The following is a 19,004-nucleotide window of genomic DNA, read 5'->3' on the forward strand; positions in this document are numbered from 1 at the left end:
CATATAAGTGAATTGTTAGAGAAAATTAGGGAATTAGAAACTGTCCATAAAAATAAAATCACGACCCTGGTTTCCCAACAATTGTTTAGATATAGACAAGAATTGCGTTTACTACTTATAGAAAAACAAGAAAAAATTGTTCAACGCACAAAATCCAACTATTATGCACAGGGTAATAGAGCAGGTAGGTTATTAGCATCAAAAATTAAATCTAAACGAGCAAGATGCTCACCACCCTTCCTAGTCCACCATAATTCTAAAACTCAGCTATCTAATCCTCTAGATATGGCAAATGCGTTTGGAGACTACTATCAGGAATTATATAACCTTAAAGAGGATAAACAGATTACTCACCCTACTCAATCTTTGATAGATTCCTTTTTGGAATCGATTAATCTGCCTAATATCTCGGAAGGGCAGAGAGATATACTTAGCAAGCCGATTTCTTCCTTAGAAGTGGAAAAAATTATTAAAAGTCTACCTGTGCACAAATCCCCAGGTTTTGATGGCTTTACAGCTGAGTACTATAAATCTTATAGGGATGTGCTTACTCCATATTTAACCGCATTATTTAATCAAGCAGTTTATGATGGTTATTTTCCTACGGAAATGCTTAGAGCTATCATAATTACTATTCCAAAGGAGGGGAAAGCACCATCCCATCCCAAATTTTAGACCTATATCGTAATTATACACAGACATTAAGATCTTTGCTAAACTAATTGCAGTACGACTCCAAGAATTTATACCCTTCCTGGTGCATGGTGACCAGGTGGGATTTGTTAAAGGTCGACAGGCCTCTGATGCGACCCGCCGTATGATCAATCTACTTAAAATTGCTGAAAGCTCTGGAACACCGACAATATTCCTCACTTTAGATGCAGAGAAAGCTTTCGATGGAGTGCACTGGGGTTACTTACGTGCAGTGTTACAAAAATTTGGGTTAAACGGCTCTATTTTATCAGCTATTATGGCCCTGTATACCTACCCTTCGGCCCAGGTATATTTGTCTAATATGCTGTCTTCTCCTTTCCATATAACCAATGGAACCCGCCAAGGCTGCCCTCTATCACCTACTCTGTTTACATTGCGTATGGAACCCTTTGCACAAACTATTAGATGCAATTGCAATATCAAAGGGATACAAGTAGGAGATTCTTCACATGTCATAAGTTTATTTGCTGATGATGTGATTCTTTCATTGACGGACCCACAGACTTCACTAGCAGCCGTGACGTATGTTATTGAAGTATTTGGATCTGTGAGCTATTATAAAATTAATGATGCAAAATGCAATATTTTACCAGTGGGTGTGCCTTTAGTATTACAAGAACAAATTTCTAGGGAATTTCCTTTTAGATGGGCCAAAACTAATATCTTATACCTAGGTATCCACCTAACCAATTCCTTGTCTACCTTGATTAACGACAATTTCGCATCCTTGGTAGATATGGTAAAGAAAGATATACTTGAAGGTGGAACTGTCCTGGTTGGGACGGATAGCGGCCTTTAAAATGGCAGTCCTTCCAAAAATTCTCTACCTATTTCGAACTATACCTGTAATCCTCACCCAGTCAATTCTACTTTCTTTGCAATCCTTGATACAGAAATTTATATGGAATAACAAGAAACTCCGTCTGTCTCAGTCACTTTTATTTAGAGCAAAGAAAGTGGGGGGCATGGGAGTACCCAATTTAATGGATTATTATTTGGCTTCATTAGTAGATCATTTGGAGCTATGTATCAAGCCGGATTCAAAAAAAAGATGGTTGGACATTGAAAAAAGGTACATACCTACTGGTAATTATTTAGCCTTTTTAATGGCTAATTTATATTCAACAATTAGATTGCAATTGCATTTACCCCCAATAGATGCAATGCTATTTATTTGGAAGAAAATCCAATGTAAAAAATGTATAGATACAGGAACAATTCCAATACCAATTCCTTTACAATTTTTTGAACTTCTTATCCCAAATTTCCATATTCAATCCTGGTATGATTGGGGATATCAATACGTTTCAGACTTGCCGCAATTTCATACCTTCCTTAACCAATATAGAATATTTCAGATGAACCATTTACGAAAATTTCTCTCAGAAAAGGAGATTTTAGTTCCAGAAATCTTTTGGAAAAGATGCCAAAATAGTAATCTTTGTAAAGGAGGTATTTCTCTGTACTATAATTTATTCCAGAATAAAAGTGTATGGCGGAGAATTCATATTTTCTCTATTTGGGAACAAGATTTACAGTGTTCCTTTACTCTTTCCCAATGGAAAATTGCGATTAGTTACAATTCTAGAGCTTCTAAATGTATCTCTCATTGGGAGAATTACCAAAAAATTCTCTGTAGATGGTATAGAATGCCAAACAGACTTTCGAAGTATGTGCCACAGTACTCTCCTTTATGCTGGAGGAATTGTGGTGAACTGGGCACTTATCTACACATGTTCTGGGAATGTAAGAATATACGTAGCTTCTGGAACTCCATTTTTGTGTTAATTTCAAAGGTTACAGGATGTTTACTAAGACCTGATGCTGCACTAGCATTACTTAATCTGGGAATTGAGAAATTCCCGATTTGCTTTCGTATTATAGTCACGCATATCTTTATTGCAGCTCGACTTGCTATAGTTACTAAATGGAACCACTCTACTACACCTATCATTTCAGAGATAATAATAATAATAATATTTTTTTTTTCTGCTATTTCTATAGTCATAGTAGTTGTATGTTACAAAAGTGTTATTTCTTTTATTTTCCCTTCTCCTTTTTTTTTTTTTTTTTTATTTCCTTGTCGCTATATTTTTGTTTTGTATCTGTTTGTTGTATCTTGATGAAAATTCAATAAAAATTATATATAAAAAAAAAAAATTATGCAACATCAAGTAAAAATCATAGCATCTAATGGCATAGTGCAGGGGCTTATCACCACTTGGAATGTTATTTTATAGAAGGTAAATAGATTGGGTGTCAATACACTTCTTTTTCAAAATCTTCTGCTGCACATAGTAGTAGACATAGGTGACATCTCTGTTATGGCTGTGATGTAGCTGGCTGACAGAGTTTCAAGCCCAAGAAAATAGAAGATGGCAGTATTTTCTTTTTCTTGGCAACTTGCCAAATGGACTGGCATCTTGTGATTAGCATGGGTTTCAGGTGTTTTGTTTTTTGTTTTGTTTTTTGCAAGCCTATGACACTAACAGCACAACACTAAAACCCCCCCATTTAATGTGCTCAAATACTTTGCACTTGATCCCTGCTGATTGTCTGTAGCAGATGGTGGTAAAAGCAAATCCTGAGGGAATGATAGGGATTAATATGAGGCCTGTCAATGCCAATACAAACTTGCAGCAAAATAGAGTTCATCATAAACAAACACAAATGTGAACTAGGAACATGCAGACAAGCATCTCACTGCCTCTGCTTCATTCATTCTGTTGATTTGTGCTTTCCCCTTTTGTTGCTGCTTGATTATTTCACCATCTCATCCATCAGATCAAAATCTCCACACAGGAATAGAGTGGGCCTGATTTATTAATGCTCTTCAGGACTGGAAAGATGGACTATCATGGGAGAACCAGAACTTGGAATAGATCTGGTCCAGGACTGAACACATTTGCCTGTTAATAGCAAATGATTTTTAGGAAATCCATTCCAGGTTTGATTGATCACAAAGGTTCTCTAAGGATAATCTACAGCATGTTCCCCGGGTTTGAAGAGCTTTAATAAATCAGGCCCAGGAATAAGTGCTGCTGTTCAGATTCAGGTCAACTGCAAAATAGTCCTGAACTTCTGACATTCAGTTATTAGTACACATGTGAAACCATCCCTGACAGTATAGTCTAACAATGGGCTGTGTGCAGTTTAATAGCTCCTTGTTGTTGTTGTTGTTGTTGGCAAGTAGTTGACAAAGTAAACCTCATTTCAGATTCAATATTCTCATTCTGAATATTTCCTTAGTTTATGCAAATAGACCTTGACCTCTACTGAAGAGAAATTCAAACAACACTGACCATGGGGAACAAGCTATGGGCAATATATGGTAAGAGATTCATTACATACAAGACCACATGCAATACTGGTGTCTTTTGGTACAACTTCTACAGTTAAGGTTCCCGTTCATACAAATCATTTTAATCACTTACTAGATGCATTTTCCAATTACATAAGCTATGAACATGGCAATGAAAGATCTTAACATAGTTTAAATGTCAGCATCAAACACTTTGTAATGTTAGGAGTTCATAGATTTATATCAGAACAAAAAGAACTTACATTCCTTTAGATTCTGTTAGAAATGCTGACATTATTTATTTCATAGCACAGACTAAACTTTCAGAGTCATGTTATAAACATTTGTATTATTAATTATCTATCAATATTTTAACTAACCCTCTATTTCAAACATTCAAATAATTCAGTTCCGATCTGTTTTGCGGTGACAATCCCCATAGAATTTGTTTAATTATATTATAATTAAAAATAATTGCTTCTTCAGAACAAGTTCACTATCTTCTCTGTAGCAGGCTCATTATTTTGTTCTAGTTCTCATTAGAACAAGGTATACATAATTATTTTATGAAAGTGCAAAATTATTAGGCAAAGTTGGTTTTATTTTAAAAAAAAATCAGTTTACTTGTATTTTCACTTAATGCATAACTGTTCAGTTTTGTTTCAAGGTATTTCATTTGTTTATTTTAGGCATATTATAAAATCATATAGGGTACACCTTCCGCTCCAAATGAAGAATTATGTATAATCTAAACCAGCAGTTTATAGCTATAGTTAGACAACTATTTGTATAGTGAGACAAGAGAGTGAGGAATAAAAGTAAATTCATTACACTACCTTTTTATTATCTGGTGCTTGGTTTGTTCAAGTGTATAATGCAATAACTTTTGTTTGGAAATAACAATCTAGTCTTCTAGATGGAAATATGGTAAGTAGTTTATACAAGGTGTAATGAACACAAAGGTATTGGTGCCTGTGGCAGTAGAAGAGTGTTGTATAGGGGAGAGGTATAGTGAAAACGATTACTTCCGTTCAAACGTGTTAAGACAAGATGCAAATTCCCAGAAATGTAAAAGTATATGGATGGAAGCTTATCTTCAATATTGATCATAAAGAAAGCTGCCCCTATTAGCAAGTTTGGATAAAACAGGTCCAACGCTGTGAAAACTGTTTCAAAATGGGTGTGTGGTGAGCAAATGACTGCTAACAAGCATTACCTGTGGTCTGCAGTGGATGCCTTATGCTACATTGACCACTTGGCAGAGCCAAAATCTTGGTAGAGTAGATTTGCTTCTTTGTGTCAGAGTTTTCTCTTCTTCCAAGATTTAAATCTAGGCCAGAGCACTATCTGCATGGAGTTTGCTGGTTCTCTCTGTGTTTGTGCGAGTTTCTCCAGTTTCCTCCCACATTCCAGAAACATGCAGTTAGGTTAAATGGCTTCTCCCCAAAACTTACCATAGACTGTGTTAATGACATATGACTTTGGTAGGGACATTAGATTGTGAACCCCTCTGAGGGACAGCTAGTGACATGACTATGGACTATGTAAAGGGCTGTGTAATATGTCAGTTCCATACAATTACTGGATAATTATAACGATAATAATATCAAAAATCAAAAATACAACACCTGAACCCAGAAGTGCAACTAGTGCAAGCACATGGTAAATGTACAGAAAAGTAAAATACTTGAGAGGTTAAGCCACTGTAAATCATCAGTAGAGTCTGACCACGATTATAAATATTTTATGATGGGTGAATGCTGCATGCATAAAGCTTGCATTAGAGAAATTTTTGGGCGGTCCTTTGATCCTTTTCTTATGTGCTTCTGACCCGTTTAGTATCTCCAGAACTGTGACTACAAATAATTAAAAACTCAAGAAATATAAGAATAACTATGTTACAAAAAAGGGTTGTCACTAAATAAAAAGGTTTGAAGTTACATCTTTTAATATTGTCTGTTCATGTTAAGATATAGGAACAAAGCGATATGAAATGTTGTTACCATTAGAATATTAAGGCAGTCCCAGAAAAAAAAAGAATGTTGTTTAAATATATTGTTAATGTACACCCTAAATGGTCTATAAACCTGATAAGACTGATTGCTGTCCAGAGTAAGCCACCAGTAAGCTAGCAATACAACTTTTGTATGTGCACAGAATACTCATTAGCATAGTTAGTTGTTTTCAGATGTTGCAAAATAGATGTAAAGGGTTACTTTTTTATTAATAAAGCTTTAACATTTAAAATACAGTATGACATTCAAATGCACTTACATGAATACTTCAACGTCTACATAGCAAATCTATTAGAACAATTGTAAAATTCAATAAAAACCATAACTATAGTGATAACTATATTTAATTTTTAAGGTGTTTCACTTCTTTTACATTTGAGGTTAAAAAAACAAAAAAAATATAATTAAATGCTTTTGAGATTCATTTTTAAAATTCAAGTTTGATTTATTCCAGAAAGCAGTTATTATTCTAGTACTGTAACTGGAAATTTAGTTATGTTTGATATAACTTTTGGTGGACTTTTGGGGCATCTCTATCCGCTGCTGGTGTTTGACCACGTGGGGTCCAGCCTTGCCCAGCATGCAGGATTTCAGAACAAAACCTGAACTTTCACCAGACCTGGTTATTCTTCAAAATCTTTATTAAGCTATTATTAGTTCATTAAACTCAAGCAAAAACCCAAACCCGGCTTCCCATTCCCTGATACCTTTTACACCATCTGGCCTACTAAGAGTAGAAGAATCAAGGTCTGGAGAAAAGCATTGTGTCTGAGTTTAATAATCATTTACTTTTTGAAGAAATAAAAAAGAACCTTGTGGAAGTGCACCTGCTAGTACTAGCTTACCGAAACTGGCAATATTGCATTAGCAAAAAAAGCTTAGTTTCTAAATGCTCTGTACAGATTCTTAGGCACAAACCCAAACAATATAGCATAAACTTATATATGTACATATACTCAAGTTCAGTTGTACCCCACAAGTCTCAGGAATGTTCACTGTGAACAAAGCAAATAAACAGATACATTTAAACATTCTGCAAATAAAAAGCCAGACCTGCAAGTACCCATGTTGCAAATCAGTAGGGTTACTTACAAAAAGGATTGGAAAGTGTTCACCTATTTGACCAAATATGTTCAGGCTATGGACAAAGTAAATACCCAGCACGGAAAATATTTAAAAATGTACTTTTTTATGACTAAAGATTGATTGGAAATCTCTACCTTGTTACTTAAGTCAATGAAATTTTACTTTGCAAAATAAAAACTCCTTTAGTAAATCAACCATGCAAACGTTTAAATGATGTCCAGCATACATAATACTATGCTTTAAGTGTGCTGGAAAAATGCTTTTTCACACTGTGAAATAAATAGGTTACAGTGGTAGAAACAGTGTAAAAATACCAAAGGAAATAGACTTTTAGAGTCTGGTATTTTTAACGCAACGATGCACAAATAAAAAAGGAAACTTATGATAGCTGCATACTGAACAATCTGTAGCTAAATTTAAATGATATAATGAGGCGGAGTCTAATGTGATACCAATTGCAGATGTTGGTATTGTAGGTATCTACTAAGCTGATTTTTCTAGAATATGTTAGAATAAAAATGTTTTGTTTTTTTTTTACAAATAGGAATCCTGTAACTATTATGGAAAAAATACATTTATGAAGCAACAGCTCCAATAGAAATATAACATGAAACCTGTTTAATCAATACAAGCCTTTAGCTAATACAGACCTTTACAATACTAAAGGCAGAAAGATACTATATTGCAAGCTGCATAAAAAGGAATGACTCCCTTGGAGTAGAAGAATAACAAAAATCAAGTGGCTCCTATCCTAAAGGAATTTGGACTAATAAATCATTCAGCATGAAGTGTCAATGACTTATCTATCTCAGAGGATACAACTAAAAACCAAAAAGTCTTTATATTGCCAATTGGGCTTATACACATACAAATTCTAGCCATAAAAATCCACTATCACATGAAACCTAATGTAAAATAGCATTGTCTTACACATACTACAATGCCTATTATTGAAATATTTAATTATTTGTGATGTTTATTATAATATTCTGTTAGTTCGCCTATGCAAATATTTAAACAGTTTGTATGCATGGTAAGAGAAAACATACATCAAGCTAATTGCATTCACATGTAATAATCCTTGCATTCCTTAATACATCCATGTTTTAGTGCATAAAAAGATAACGTTTTTTTAGTCAGCAAAAACAAACCAACAAAACTTAAATTAAAATACGATGGTGTGTGATGCATATTTTATCCCTATTATATGTTTGCTTTTTTCCAAATATTGCAAGAAAATAATAAAGGACACAAGGTAAAGCTTTAAATGCAGAAACTCCATCCTAGATCAAACAGAGCATTGTGAGCTACCCTACTGTAGCCTTGCTTTGAAAAACTATTTGAATTGATGGATGACTCTTCATTACAGTCAACACCTAAATGGGTCTGGTAGGTTATTCAAATAAAGATAAGGTTTAAAACTTTTTATCCAAGGTTGGCTCTCAGTAAACTTCAGCAGTCGTTTTTAAGAGCCCAAGACAGCATTGCTAATACTAAACAAAGTGTTCAGCATTTTTAAAGGCCAAACACAAATTAAAGATTATGAAACAAATATCTAAAGATAATGTAGGTGATTTATTAAAGCTCTCCAAGGCTGTAGAGAATACACTTTCACCAGTGAAGCTGGGTGATCCAACAAACCTGGCAAAGATCTGGTCCAGGATTCAAAGCATTTGCTAGAAAATAGCAAATGACATTAAAGAAATCCATTCCAGGTTTGCTTGATCACCTAGCTTCACTGGTGAAAGTGTTTTCTCTCCTTGGAGATGTGGAGAGCTTTAATAAATCTGGCCCAATGAGAGGATGAAGAGAAAAGTGGCTCTTTAAGGCAGTATTATTATAAAATTGATTAAAATCTTTTATTTATATTCAATAAAATAAAATAAATGTCCTTACATACATACATATAAGGTTTTAGTACTCTGGCAATATGAATCTAGATACTTTACATCAGATTGGTTATAATGTACACAAAACCCCAGTGAAGTGACGGTCACTATAGGTGATTTTCCAAAGCACCTCTGTGCTGGGTGCCTGCTGACTGTACACTTTCTTCCTTTTTATCCTTTTATCCAAAAAAAATAACATCCTTACCAACCAGTCAATCCACCAAGTCTATTCTGATTCTGGCATTCGAAACAAGCTCAATTATTGATCTTCTAGCCTTTTAACTTACATCGCTACCTGGTCAATATACCAAGGTCTCAAATCCCCCGAGGAAGCTCACGAGGGCAAAACACGTCGGGGGAGACCATTAACAGGAAAATCACCTATATTGACCCTCACTTCACTGTGGTTTTCTGTACATTAAAACCAACACGATGTAATGTATCTAGATTCATAATGTCAGAGTACTAAAACCTTATATGTATGTATGTTAAGACATTTATTTTGTTTTATTGAATGTGAATAAAAGGTTTTTATCAATTTTATATTATTACTGCCCTAAAGAGCTACTTTTCTCTTCATCTTCTCCTTATCTTTAGACGTTAAGGCTCAGCAACACTACCTAAGTAGTCATGAATCCTATCCCTTAGAAACTGATCACATACCAAACTTTTGAAACAAATATCCACATTTAGGCATCAAAAATCAAATCATAGGATAATATTGACTGAGACAAAAAGTATATAAAATATATCCATAAACCCGGTTAGGTGAACATACTGTACAATATGGTTACATAGTAGTTATATAGTAGGTTAGGTTGAAAAAAGACATAAGTCCATCAAGTTCAACCACTAGGGAAATATGTATATCCCAGCTATAAAACCCTATAAGACATAATTGGTCCAGTGGAAGGCAAAAAAAAACCCTGGTACAATTTGCTTCCACAGGGGAAAAAACTGACTTAACTGACTTAGCTATCTTAACTTATAATATTTTCTAGCAGAAACCCCTCTGTGGTTCTTTATCAAACCCTCTAAGACCTTTCCAACTACTGACATTAAACTTACCTAGTAAACACTTTGCTGCCTTTTTGAAGATAGGAACCAAATTGGGCTCACGCCAATCTATTCGTACCATGCCAGTGATTGAAGAGTTTCTAAAAATTAGAAAAAATGGCTTTGAAATAACTGAGCTCAGTTCTTTGAGAACACGTGGATGTAATCCATCAGGTCCTGCTGCTTTTTCATCCTTAATTTTGTTGAAATGTTTCTCAATCATATCAATTTGAGCCATTGTTAACCGTTTAAGGCAGTGACATTGCTATTATGATTTTGGACTTGAGCTCTGCCATTTTCCTTTGTTTACACAGAGCTAAAAAGTGTTTAGTAAATCCGCCTTCTCTTTATCCCCACTTACCAACCCAGAGACATCCTTTAAGGGGCCTACATGCTTAGATCTGATATTTTTGCTATTAATATATTTAAACATTTTTGGGGGGTTTGTCTTACATTCCTTTGCAATCTGTCTTTCATTTTGAAGTTTTGCACATTTTTATCTCCTTTTTGTTATATTCTTTATAGTTTTCAAACGATGAAGGTGATCCTTAATTTTTATATCTTTGGAATCTTCCTTGTTCTTTATGGTTTGTTTTTAACATGAGCTTTTTTTTAACCTCTTAAACTTATAACCCATTGGAATATATTTTCTTACATAACTAAGACTAATGAAAGGCAAGGAAAAGGATGGCCTTCCATGCCACCAAGGCAACATTGTTTACACAAAATCACTAAGAAAACTGGTAACATCTGTAAAATGGGGAAGTTAAAATAAGTATGCCACATTGAAACTTGATATAGTTTACGACTATGTTTGTAAGGACATGGATACAAAAATGTATACAAAACTAAAAATTCATCTTTGAAAAGATTGGAAGAGACAACAAGACTATGCTGTTGTGGACAGCGGCATGTTGACTGATATAATTATAGATTTGGAGACAGTGTGCTACATGATATCTCAAAGTAGAGGCAGCAGAAGGTAAGCAAACTGGGTATTTATAATATCGGTACATGGTGAAAATATCAGCCAAATTACTGTCCACAACCTAATGTGACCCATCCCTAAAGGCTATTCCAAACCAGGCTGAGTGATATTCCAGGGATGCAGGAATGAGATAGGAGGATTGACAGAAGATACTTCGACAACACAAATGGGGAGAATCCATTGTATATATTTTGCAGTGTTCTCCCTGGCTGACAAGGAAAAGGTAGGTAAACAGGAACAACTAATCCACTAAGAGAGAATATATTACAACTGACAGGTATGGTAACTCTCTTATGCTATTTGGGGTATATATACACTCACATTTATGTCTATAAAAAGGGCTTTAAAAATTTTGTATGCACAACATCAGCACATTAGTAGGTAGACCACACCTGGAGTAGTACAATCAGCATATTGCTTCTAGTAGTGAATTTGACCTTTGGTAATGTGCTTTAAAACACACTCATCTATACAGATAGAGTAGGGACAGTTTAAAGTCTCTACATCTCAGCTGGTGTAACTGTCAACTATAAAAGATGGAGACAGGCATGCCAATGAGGCAAGCCTGTCTTTGGATTATCCCAAACTGAGACACTTTTCCAATCCGATATTGAAAGAGCTTACATCCAAAGTGGGTTTGGTTCTGTTTGGAAAGTAACCTCCACAAACTTTCATTTGCTATACACAAATTACTACAGTCTTAATTCGTTGTATGAATAAAAAAAAATATTAAATGCACTGAATGCTTGAAAATCCTGTATGTCTTAGAAAAACAAAGGGCTTTGATTGATGTATTCAGAGAAGGTTAAAAGAGAAATAATGACAAATAAAGAGTGTACAAAGATGAAGTGCCAATTAAGTACAATTATGTTTAAAGAGTGATTAGTTATTGTGTCACTCTTTTTTCAGTTAGAAAATGTCAGTGTACTATCTTCAATTGTGATGTCTGTTAAAAAATGCATATCTATTATTACTTTACAAAACTATAGGGTTCACATTTTAGTTAAAACATGATTCATAAAATGTGATCTTGTTCATTTTTTTATTGTATGAGCACCAATGAGTATAATTTGTAATATTACACTGGTATACTTTTTATATACTGTCCCTGGTAATTTTCAGGTGTAGGTGTGGGAGTAAGCGATAGAATACCTAAATGGCAAACTCTACGAATTAGATATTTTTGGGAATTTATTTTTTTGGACTGTATTTTAATTTCTCCACCAAATTTTCTGCCTATTTCTACCTATGGAAATTGAAGCAGTCACTGTGACACTTTCAACAGATAATAGTGAACAGTTTACTTGTGTCTTGCAAATTGCTAAAAGATTATTTTGCTGAGAGTTTTCCCAATGTTGCAACCACCCATCTGCAAACTTTAGATAAATTCTGCAAACTCATTAGAGAGATTTTCCTGTACATCTCTGTGGTCATTGGGACCGAAAGCAAATGGGATCTTTTTTTGTTGGAGACACAGTCAGTTTTCAGATTGTTGACTGGAAACCTTAAATGCCTATACATTGCCAAACATGAATTTAATTTAATGGGAAACCATTTTTGTGTAGTTGAGATTATACAAAGTACAAATAATTGCAAAAGATCAATATAGACAGTTACTCAAAACAGGAAAGCTAGTTCATTGAATTCCCAGTCTTCTTCTAAAGATTGCACAGGAATAAAACAAGAACTCTCTGAATGACCTAGACCTGACAGGAAGGCTTATAAAGTTCATTTATCTAAGAAGCAATGTGAATTAGCTAATGATGTCTCTAGACAGCTAATGACTGTTGTGTATTATGTGTAGATTCAGCAGGATTGGACATTGATTGAGATGTCTATGGGGTGATATCAGACACGCCTGGGTTACCACCACCAAGGAAAAAGTTGTAAATATCTGGCTGTGAAAATTTGTTCCCTTCTCAAGAAATGCCATGAAAACAACATTATAAACACTATAGACAAGGTGTTAAACCTTTTTGTAATAGGCTTCGCTATCTGTCCAATTGTTAGTGGGTTGCACTGTAGCCAGTTTAAAACGCAGGTGTCTGTGATTGATAAAAGTAAAAATGGCCCTGCATTGGTGGTGAGTGGGAGATGGAACAGTGAGTGTCAGTGAGATAATGTGTACCCACTTTGATGCCAACAAGTAACAGTGCTAGTGTCAGTGCAGACAGTGGGTGTAATAGCATATGATGGTGTCAGTGGGAGCATTAGTGTCCGATCAATGGTTTCATAGTAATAGCGTAATAGTAACCCAGTGGTCTCAGCAGGAGAAAGAGTGCCCTATTGTTGCTGTCAGTGGGAAAAATGGTACTTCATGGATGGAGTTAGCAGAAGGAATAATACCCCATTATTGGTGTCTGTGGAAGAAATAATACCCTATTGTTGGTGTAAGTGAAAGGCCAGCATAGGCCATTGTTTGAGGACTGCTGCCAAATACTGTACAGACATCATGATATACTGTGCTTATTTTAATATATATTCATAGCATATTAACAGTTGCAAATTAAAAGCTTGAAAACCACTATTACCACAACCTTCAAAAGAAAAAAATCCATCACCATGGTTGATATCCTTAATGGTTGATATCCTTATTTCTACCAAAATCAAGATTTAACGCAACAGGACTTCTCCTGTTTGCCGCCTGCCCTAACCTCTGGCTTGTCTGACCATACTCTTGTCTCACGTTCCTTTACCACACTTTGTTCTTGCCTGTGAGCAGTCACCAGCCTCTGCATGCATGGGGCCACAACCTGGCAACAGCCTACAACAATCTTCATCTCTAGAGGCCCTAGAGAAGACCAGGCTGTTGCTTAGAATTTGCACCCCATGCAAGTCTCTGCCAACCGGGTTTGTGACACAGAGGGTCCACCATCTTGCCCTGTGATACCGTGACCCACTTCTTCAATGCACACTTCCTGCACTTAGTACTAAATCCCCCCAGACATCCCTCTTAGTGACAGCCCTCTCAGTGGAGACACCCCCACAATTACCCTTCTTTCAGTGACAAAACCCCCAACCCTGCCTTAGCGCATACCCCACTCCATACAAGAAGAGCTTCATATGCAGCCAGTGACAGCTCAATGTCCCATTACATCAATTTATGGGTCAGAACATGAAAGAGGAGGACAATAGGTGAAGGGTAAGGGATAGTGCCTAGTAGCCTTCTGGAACAAGGGCCCTAGTTGTAAGGCCCAATTGTAACCTCTGCAAAACAACTGTTTCTACACTCCCAGATTTGGAGTCAATGGCTGTATTATTACCCCTAAGAATTATTGTCAGTGGCCACAAAATAAAAATCACCAGGATGGAGATGGAAACAGTTATAACCTCCAGCATTAGTGTTGTTGGCTGCATTTGTAATCCCCAACATTGGTGTCACTGGAGGCAGCAAAAACTTCCAGTATTGATGTTAGTTGGTGTGCTAATACTCTTCAGTTGTGTTGTCAGTGGAGGCAGGAAAAATCTACATCAATGGCGTCAGAGAGTGGTTGAGGTAATAACCCCCAGGATTTGTGCCTGAGGTTGGATATGCGCAGAAAGAACAGATCGAAGCCTCCTGGGAGGTATCTCAGGAGGCTCTGAGTTTCCCATTCAGTGTTTACTGCTGCAGCAGCAAGACAGAGGCGAAGGTCCTACCCTTCAAATTTAAAAAAAAAATATTTTTTAAAAATACAATGGGAAAATGTCATAATAGCTCTAATTTAAAGGGAAGAGGAGTTTGTATAAAGTTCATACACACCCTCCTCATTTTGGTATACTTGGTAATCAAACACTTGTATAAACATAGCATTACCAGTAGGATTACTTCCCTCATCCCTGCCTTAAGAGAAGTATGTCACATTTGCTTCACATATGCTACTGCCCAATGCAGAATATCCATAGAAGTTGTCTTAATTCTTCCAGGTAGCCAATATGCGAAAACATGTCCGGCAAACATCTACTTCTGTAGCAGCCAGCTGAGTGTTTCCAGGATTCATATCATATACAGTCAGCCTAATCAGCTGACTATTACTTAGTAAACCTATTTCCTTTATAAGACACTGTACGATTGTCACACTGGAACCTTTTTTTTTACAAATGAATCAGAGGCCCTCCATTTGACCCATCTGAGCCTGCTGCACCAAGCCACAAAAAAGCATTCCTGCCTGGGAATATAAATCACCAGTTATCAACATAATTTGTTTTTGATGACAAAAATATAATATGGTAATAGGAAGATTACATCATTATCAGCAGGAATGTTGTTTGAAATTGTAATGTGTCACCTTGTAATTGGCCGTTTTCCAAACATTAGATAGAAGCTTTCTAATTGACTAATATTTGTAATCTTGTCTTCTGAAAATATCACAATGCTCAGGAGGATCTATTATTTTCTGTTTGGCTTAAAGTAATTTTCTTTCACCAATTATATCTTGTAAGGAGTAATTAACATGAAGTGATTACATGATACCTGTGGAACAAATGCTCACAGAATATATAATTGGCAAAGTAAATACGTTATTATTTATTAAATTAATCATGTTTGTTCAGATGAGTGACATTTGGATATTATTACACATTTTCTACATCTACACATCATTATTTACATTTAAATAATTTACACTGAATTCAATTTAATGACTAATTGCATAGTATACATTTCTATACAGAGTATGGCAGTTGATGGTGATAAATTATGTATAAATTACAAAAAGCAGCAAGTATTATAAAATGAAAAATGAATCTATGGACAGTAAAAGTATTCTGGACCTAATCCAATCCAGTATGCAATATTCAGCTATTTTTGTTTTTATTGTTTTTCAAGAGATATCATATAATATATAGCAGTCAGTTTTCTGTTTTTTTTTTGTTTTGTTTTTTTTTATATATATATTTTATCCATGCTATAAAGGAAATCAGTAAATACACAGAATTTTGAGAATTGAAAGAAAAAGTTTAGGTTACCACAACCTGAAAAAAATTAATTTCAAAGTTTTAAGTAAAAGTTATTACAATAAGGAATTTGCAAGCCAAGGTGTGTACAGTCAGAAGAATTGTTTTTGAGAGTCTACCGCTTACTTGATGAAAGGCTCACAAGACAAAAGCTTAAAATACAGTTTAAATAAGTAAACAATTTTCACTTTCAAATGCAATGAAAAGTCTTTAAGCTGAAGGTTTGACAGGTCGAATGGCAGGAAGAAAATCATTTCTAAAAAGGCAAAATGAGTAAAAGAATTTTGCCTGGGCCAAGAACAACTCCAAGTGGACTACAAAAGAATGAAAGTAGATTCTTTGGATGAATCAGAGTCTGAAAAGCTATTGAGTGGGTAGTAGGATAATTCCTTAATGTAAAATACCTATTGTTAAAAAGGAGATAGAAGCATGATAGTCTGGTGCTCTTTTGTGAATCTCGAGTCAGTGAATTTCAGTGACTGGCACCCTGTGACAAAATATCTCCTATGAATTTCAGCAGCACCATGCAATAGCCTTTGCAATACTCTACCTAGTTATTTGGGGTTTATGCTAATGAAAGACAACCTAAACATATGTTAAGACTATATCACACTTTCATGTTTTAAACACCAATCATTGTGTACAGGACTCTTCTGAACTGGACAGAAGAGTGAAAGCAAATCATCCTGCTTTTAAATAGAAATTATATTGCAGAACATTTTTACCTTTTCAAGCAGTATTTAATTTTTCATTGGAATTAAGTGAGATTGTTTGGCTAATATATCATCAAGTGGTTTGTATTGGTAAGTCAAAAAGTAAGATTAAATTATGCTTGTTCACAAAAACAAATTCATGATTTTTTTTTTCTTGTAAAATTACATTTTTTAACTGTTCTATGCTTTTATTTTAAGGCTTAGTCTACACGGACTGTTTCCCCAGCGTTTAACCTGAGGCTTTTAAAGCCCATGTTTGAAGTCCCCATGCATTCTAGTCTGTCATTTGCAATCCCTATTTAATGTACAGCGCTGCGTAATATGTTGGCGCTATATAAATCCTGTTTAATAATAATAATAATAATAATTGTGGTTTGGTCATAGAGATTATTTTTCCTATCAATTTGTCACTGTTCCACATTTCAAATATGTAGGGCAAACCTTTTTTTCCTAGATGTATGCATTCTTTGAAAAGTTAGACATCTAATTAATCAAGTGACAAGACCTGGAGTTCTCTCGTTATTTTATTATGAATTTATGAATATTAGAGAAAAGTTTAATATTTGCCCAGGGGAATGACAATAATGATGCATCTCTTTAGAATGTGATTATTTCACAAGTATTTACTTAATATTTAACCACTGCAAAATCGACTAAATCTATTCATCAAAGGGGCTTATTTTTCTCAAGTGAGATATGTAAGATACATGTACGTGTGTGTTATTCGATCGTGTTTATTCATCAAACAGTGAAATTTAGACATATTGATGAATTTATTTCATGAACTAACATATGAATGTGTCTTATTTATCTCATGGGACAAAAAAAAGATCCTTTGATGAACATCCTAGAGAGTTATACATGGAACTGTATATATATATATTTTTATATATATATATATATATATATATATATATATATATATATAGCAAAACAATTAATCTTTGTTTGTGTGGAAAACTTTATTAAAATTGTATTACAAGTATTTTTAGAAGCTGTTGTATATATTGTTTAGGCTGGGTCTACACAGGCGGTTTTAAAAATGCATGTAAACATTCCTACTGCATGTATTTTTCGTTTTTATGCACTTTTACTAGCTTTTCAAAGTTTGGCTTTAAACCCTCGGAAAAAGCTGGAAAACTTCATTGCTGCGTTTCCCGTTTTCCCGTTTTTACTGTGTTTACGTTTCAAGCATTTATAAACGCAGGAAAATGCCCCCATTGAAATCAATGTTTTCAATGTTGAAATCAATCAATGTTAACCCTGAATTTTAACCTTTAAAGAGTTGCAAGGAGCGTTATCTATAATGCTCAAAAACGTGCCGCAAAGAAAATGCCCTGGTATAGATTAGCCCATTGAAATGCATGGGAATTTAAAACATGGGATTTTAAGCCTCAGGTTAAACTTTGGGGAAACATCCATGTAGACTAAGCCTTACTGTGATCATTTTAAAACTACCATTCTAATTTCAGACCAATTAATCTGATAATAAAATGAGTATCCACAACAAAATTAGGTTTCCTTTCTGCAAATACTGTCTAATTTCAGTTGGTTTGAAGTTACTTTTGAGAGAGAAAGGTAGGGCATGAACTTTAGCTGGTGCCTAGTGTAGGAAAATTCTTAATCATACTTTATATATATGATAATCTTTTCTATCTTTGTGTAGAAGCTATTTCTAGTCAAATCTGGTTTGTTTTAGAATGTAGACTGTCCATTTTGTTAATTATCTGTTTGACCCTGAGTTGCTTATGAAACCAGATTTAAACCAGTTCTATGCAAAAGAGCATATATGCAGGTGAAGGCTGTAGAATGTTATACACAGGTAGGTAGGCAAAATCCAGCCTAACGCCCCCCTAGTTATTTATTGTTGGATCCGGCCTAATTGAATTGTCGCATTATCGCGAGTCCCACGATATCATCAATATAATCGAGTTCCCGCACAGTAACCCCAATGCCTAAAAAGCAGAAGCAACGCGCAGCTACCAGTCAGAAGGTTGACCTCGAACGTCGCGTCTTTAACTAAATGGACTGACAAATTATTCTTCAACGCGGCAACAAAGCCCTGTGTTTAGTGTGCAACAACACCAACAGCACTTTCAAGTGGTCAAATCTAAAGGGGCCAAGCACGCACACACATACTAAGACTACACCCCGGATGAGCGTAAGACTGAGGCTGCTCGCTTGCAGTCACAGTTGAAAAAAAACTTTCCTTGGACACCTTGTTTCTTCTGGCCTAGTGTGCCTTCTCGACCTCCTGAAATGGCATAGTAGTCCAAAAAGTTTGCCCACCCCTGCCCACCTTCCTTT

This window comes from Pyxicephalus adspersus, chromosome 5 (genome assembly GCF_032062135.1).
Source record: "Pyxicephalus adspersus chromosome 5, UCB_Pads_2.0, whole genome shotgun sequence".
Lineage (NCBI taxonomy): Eukaryota > Metazoa > Chordata > Amphibia > Anura > Pyxicephalidae > Pyxicephalus > Pyxicephalus adspersus.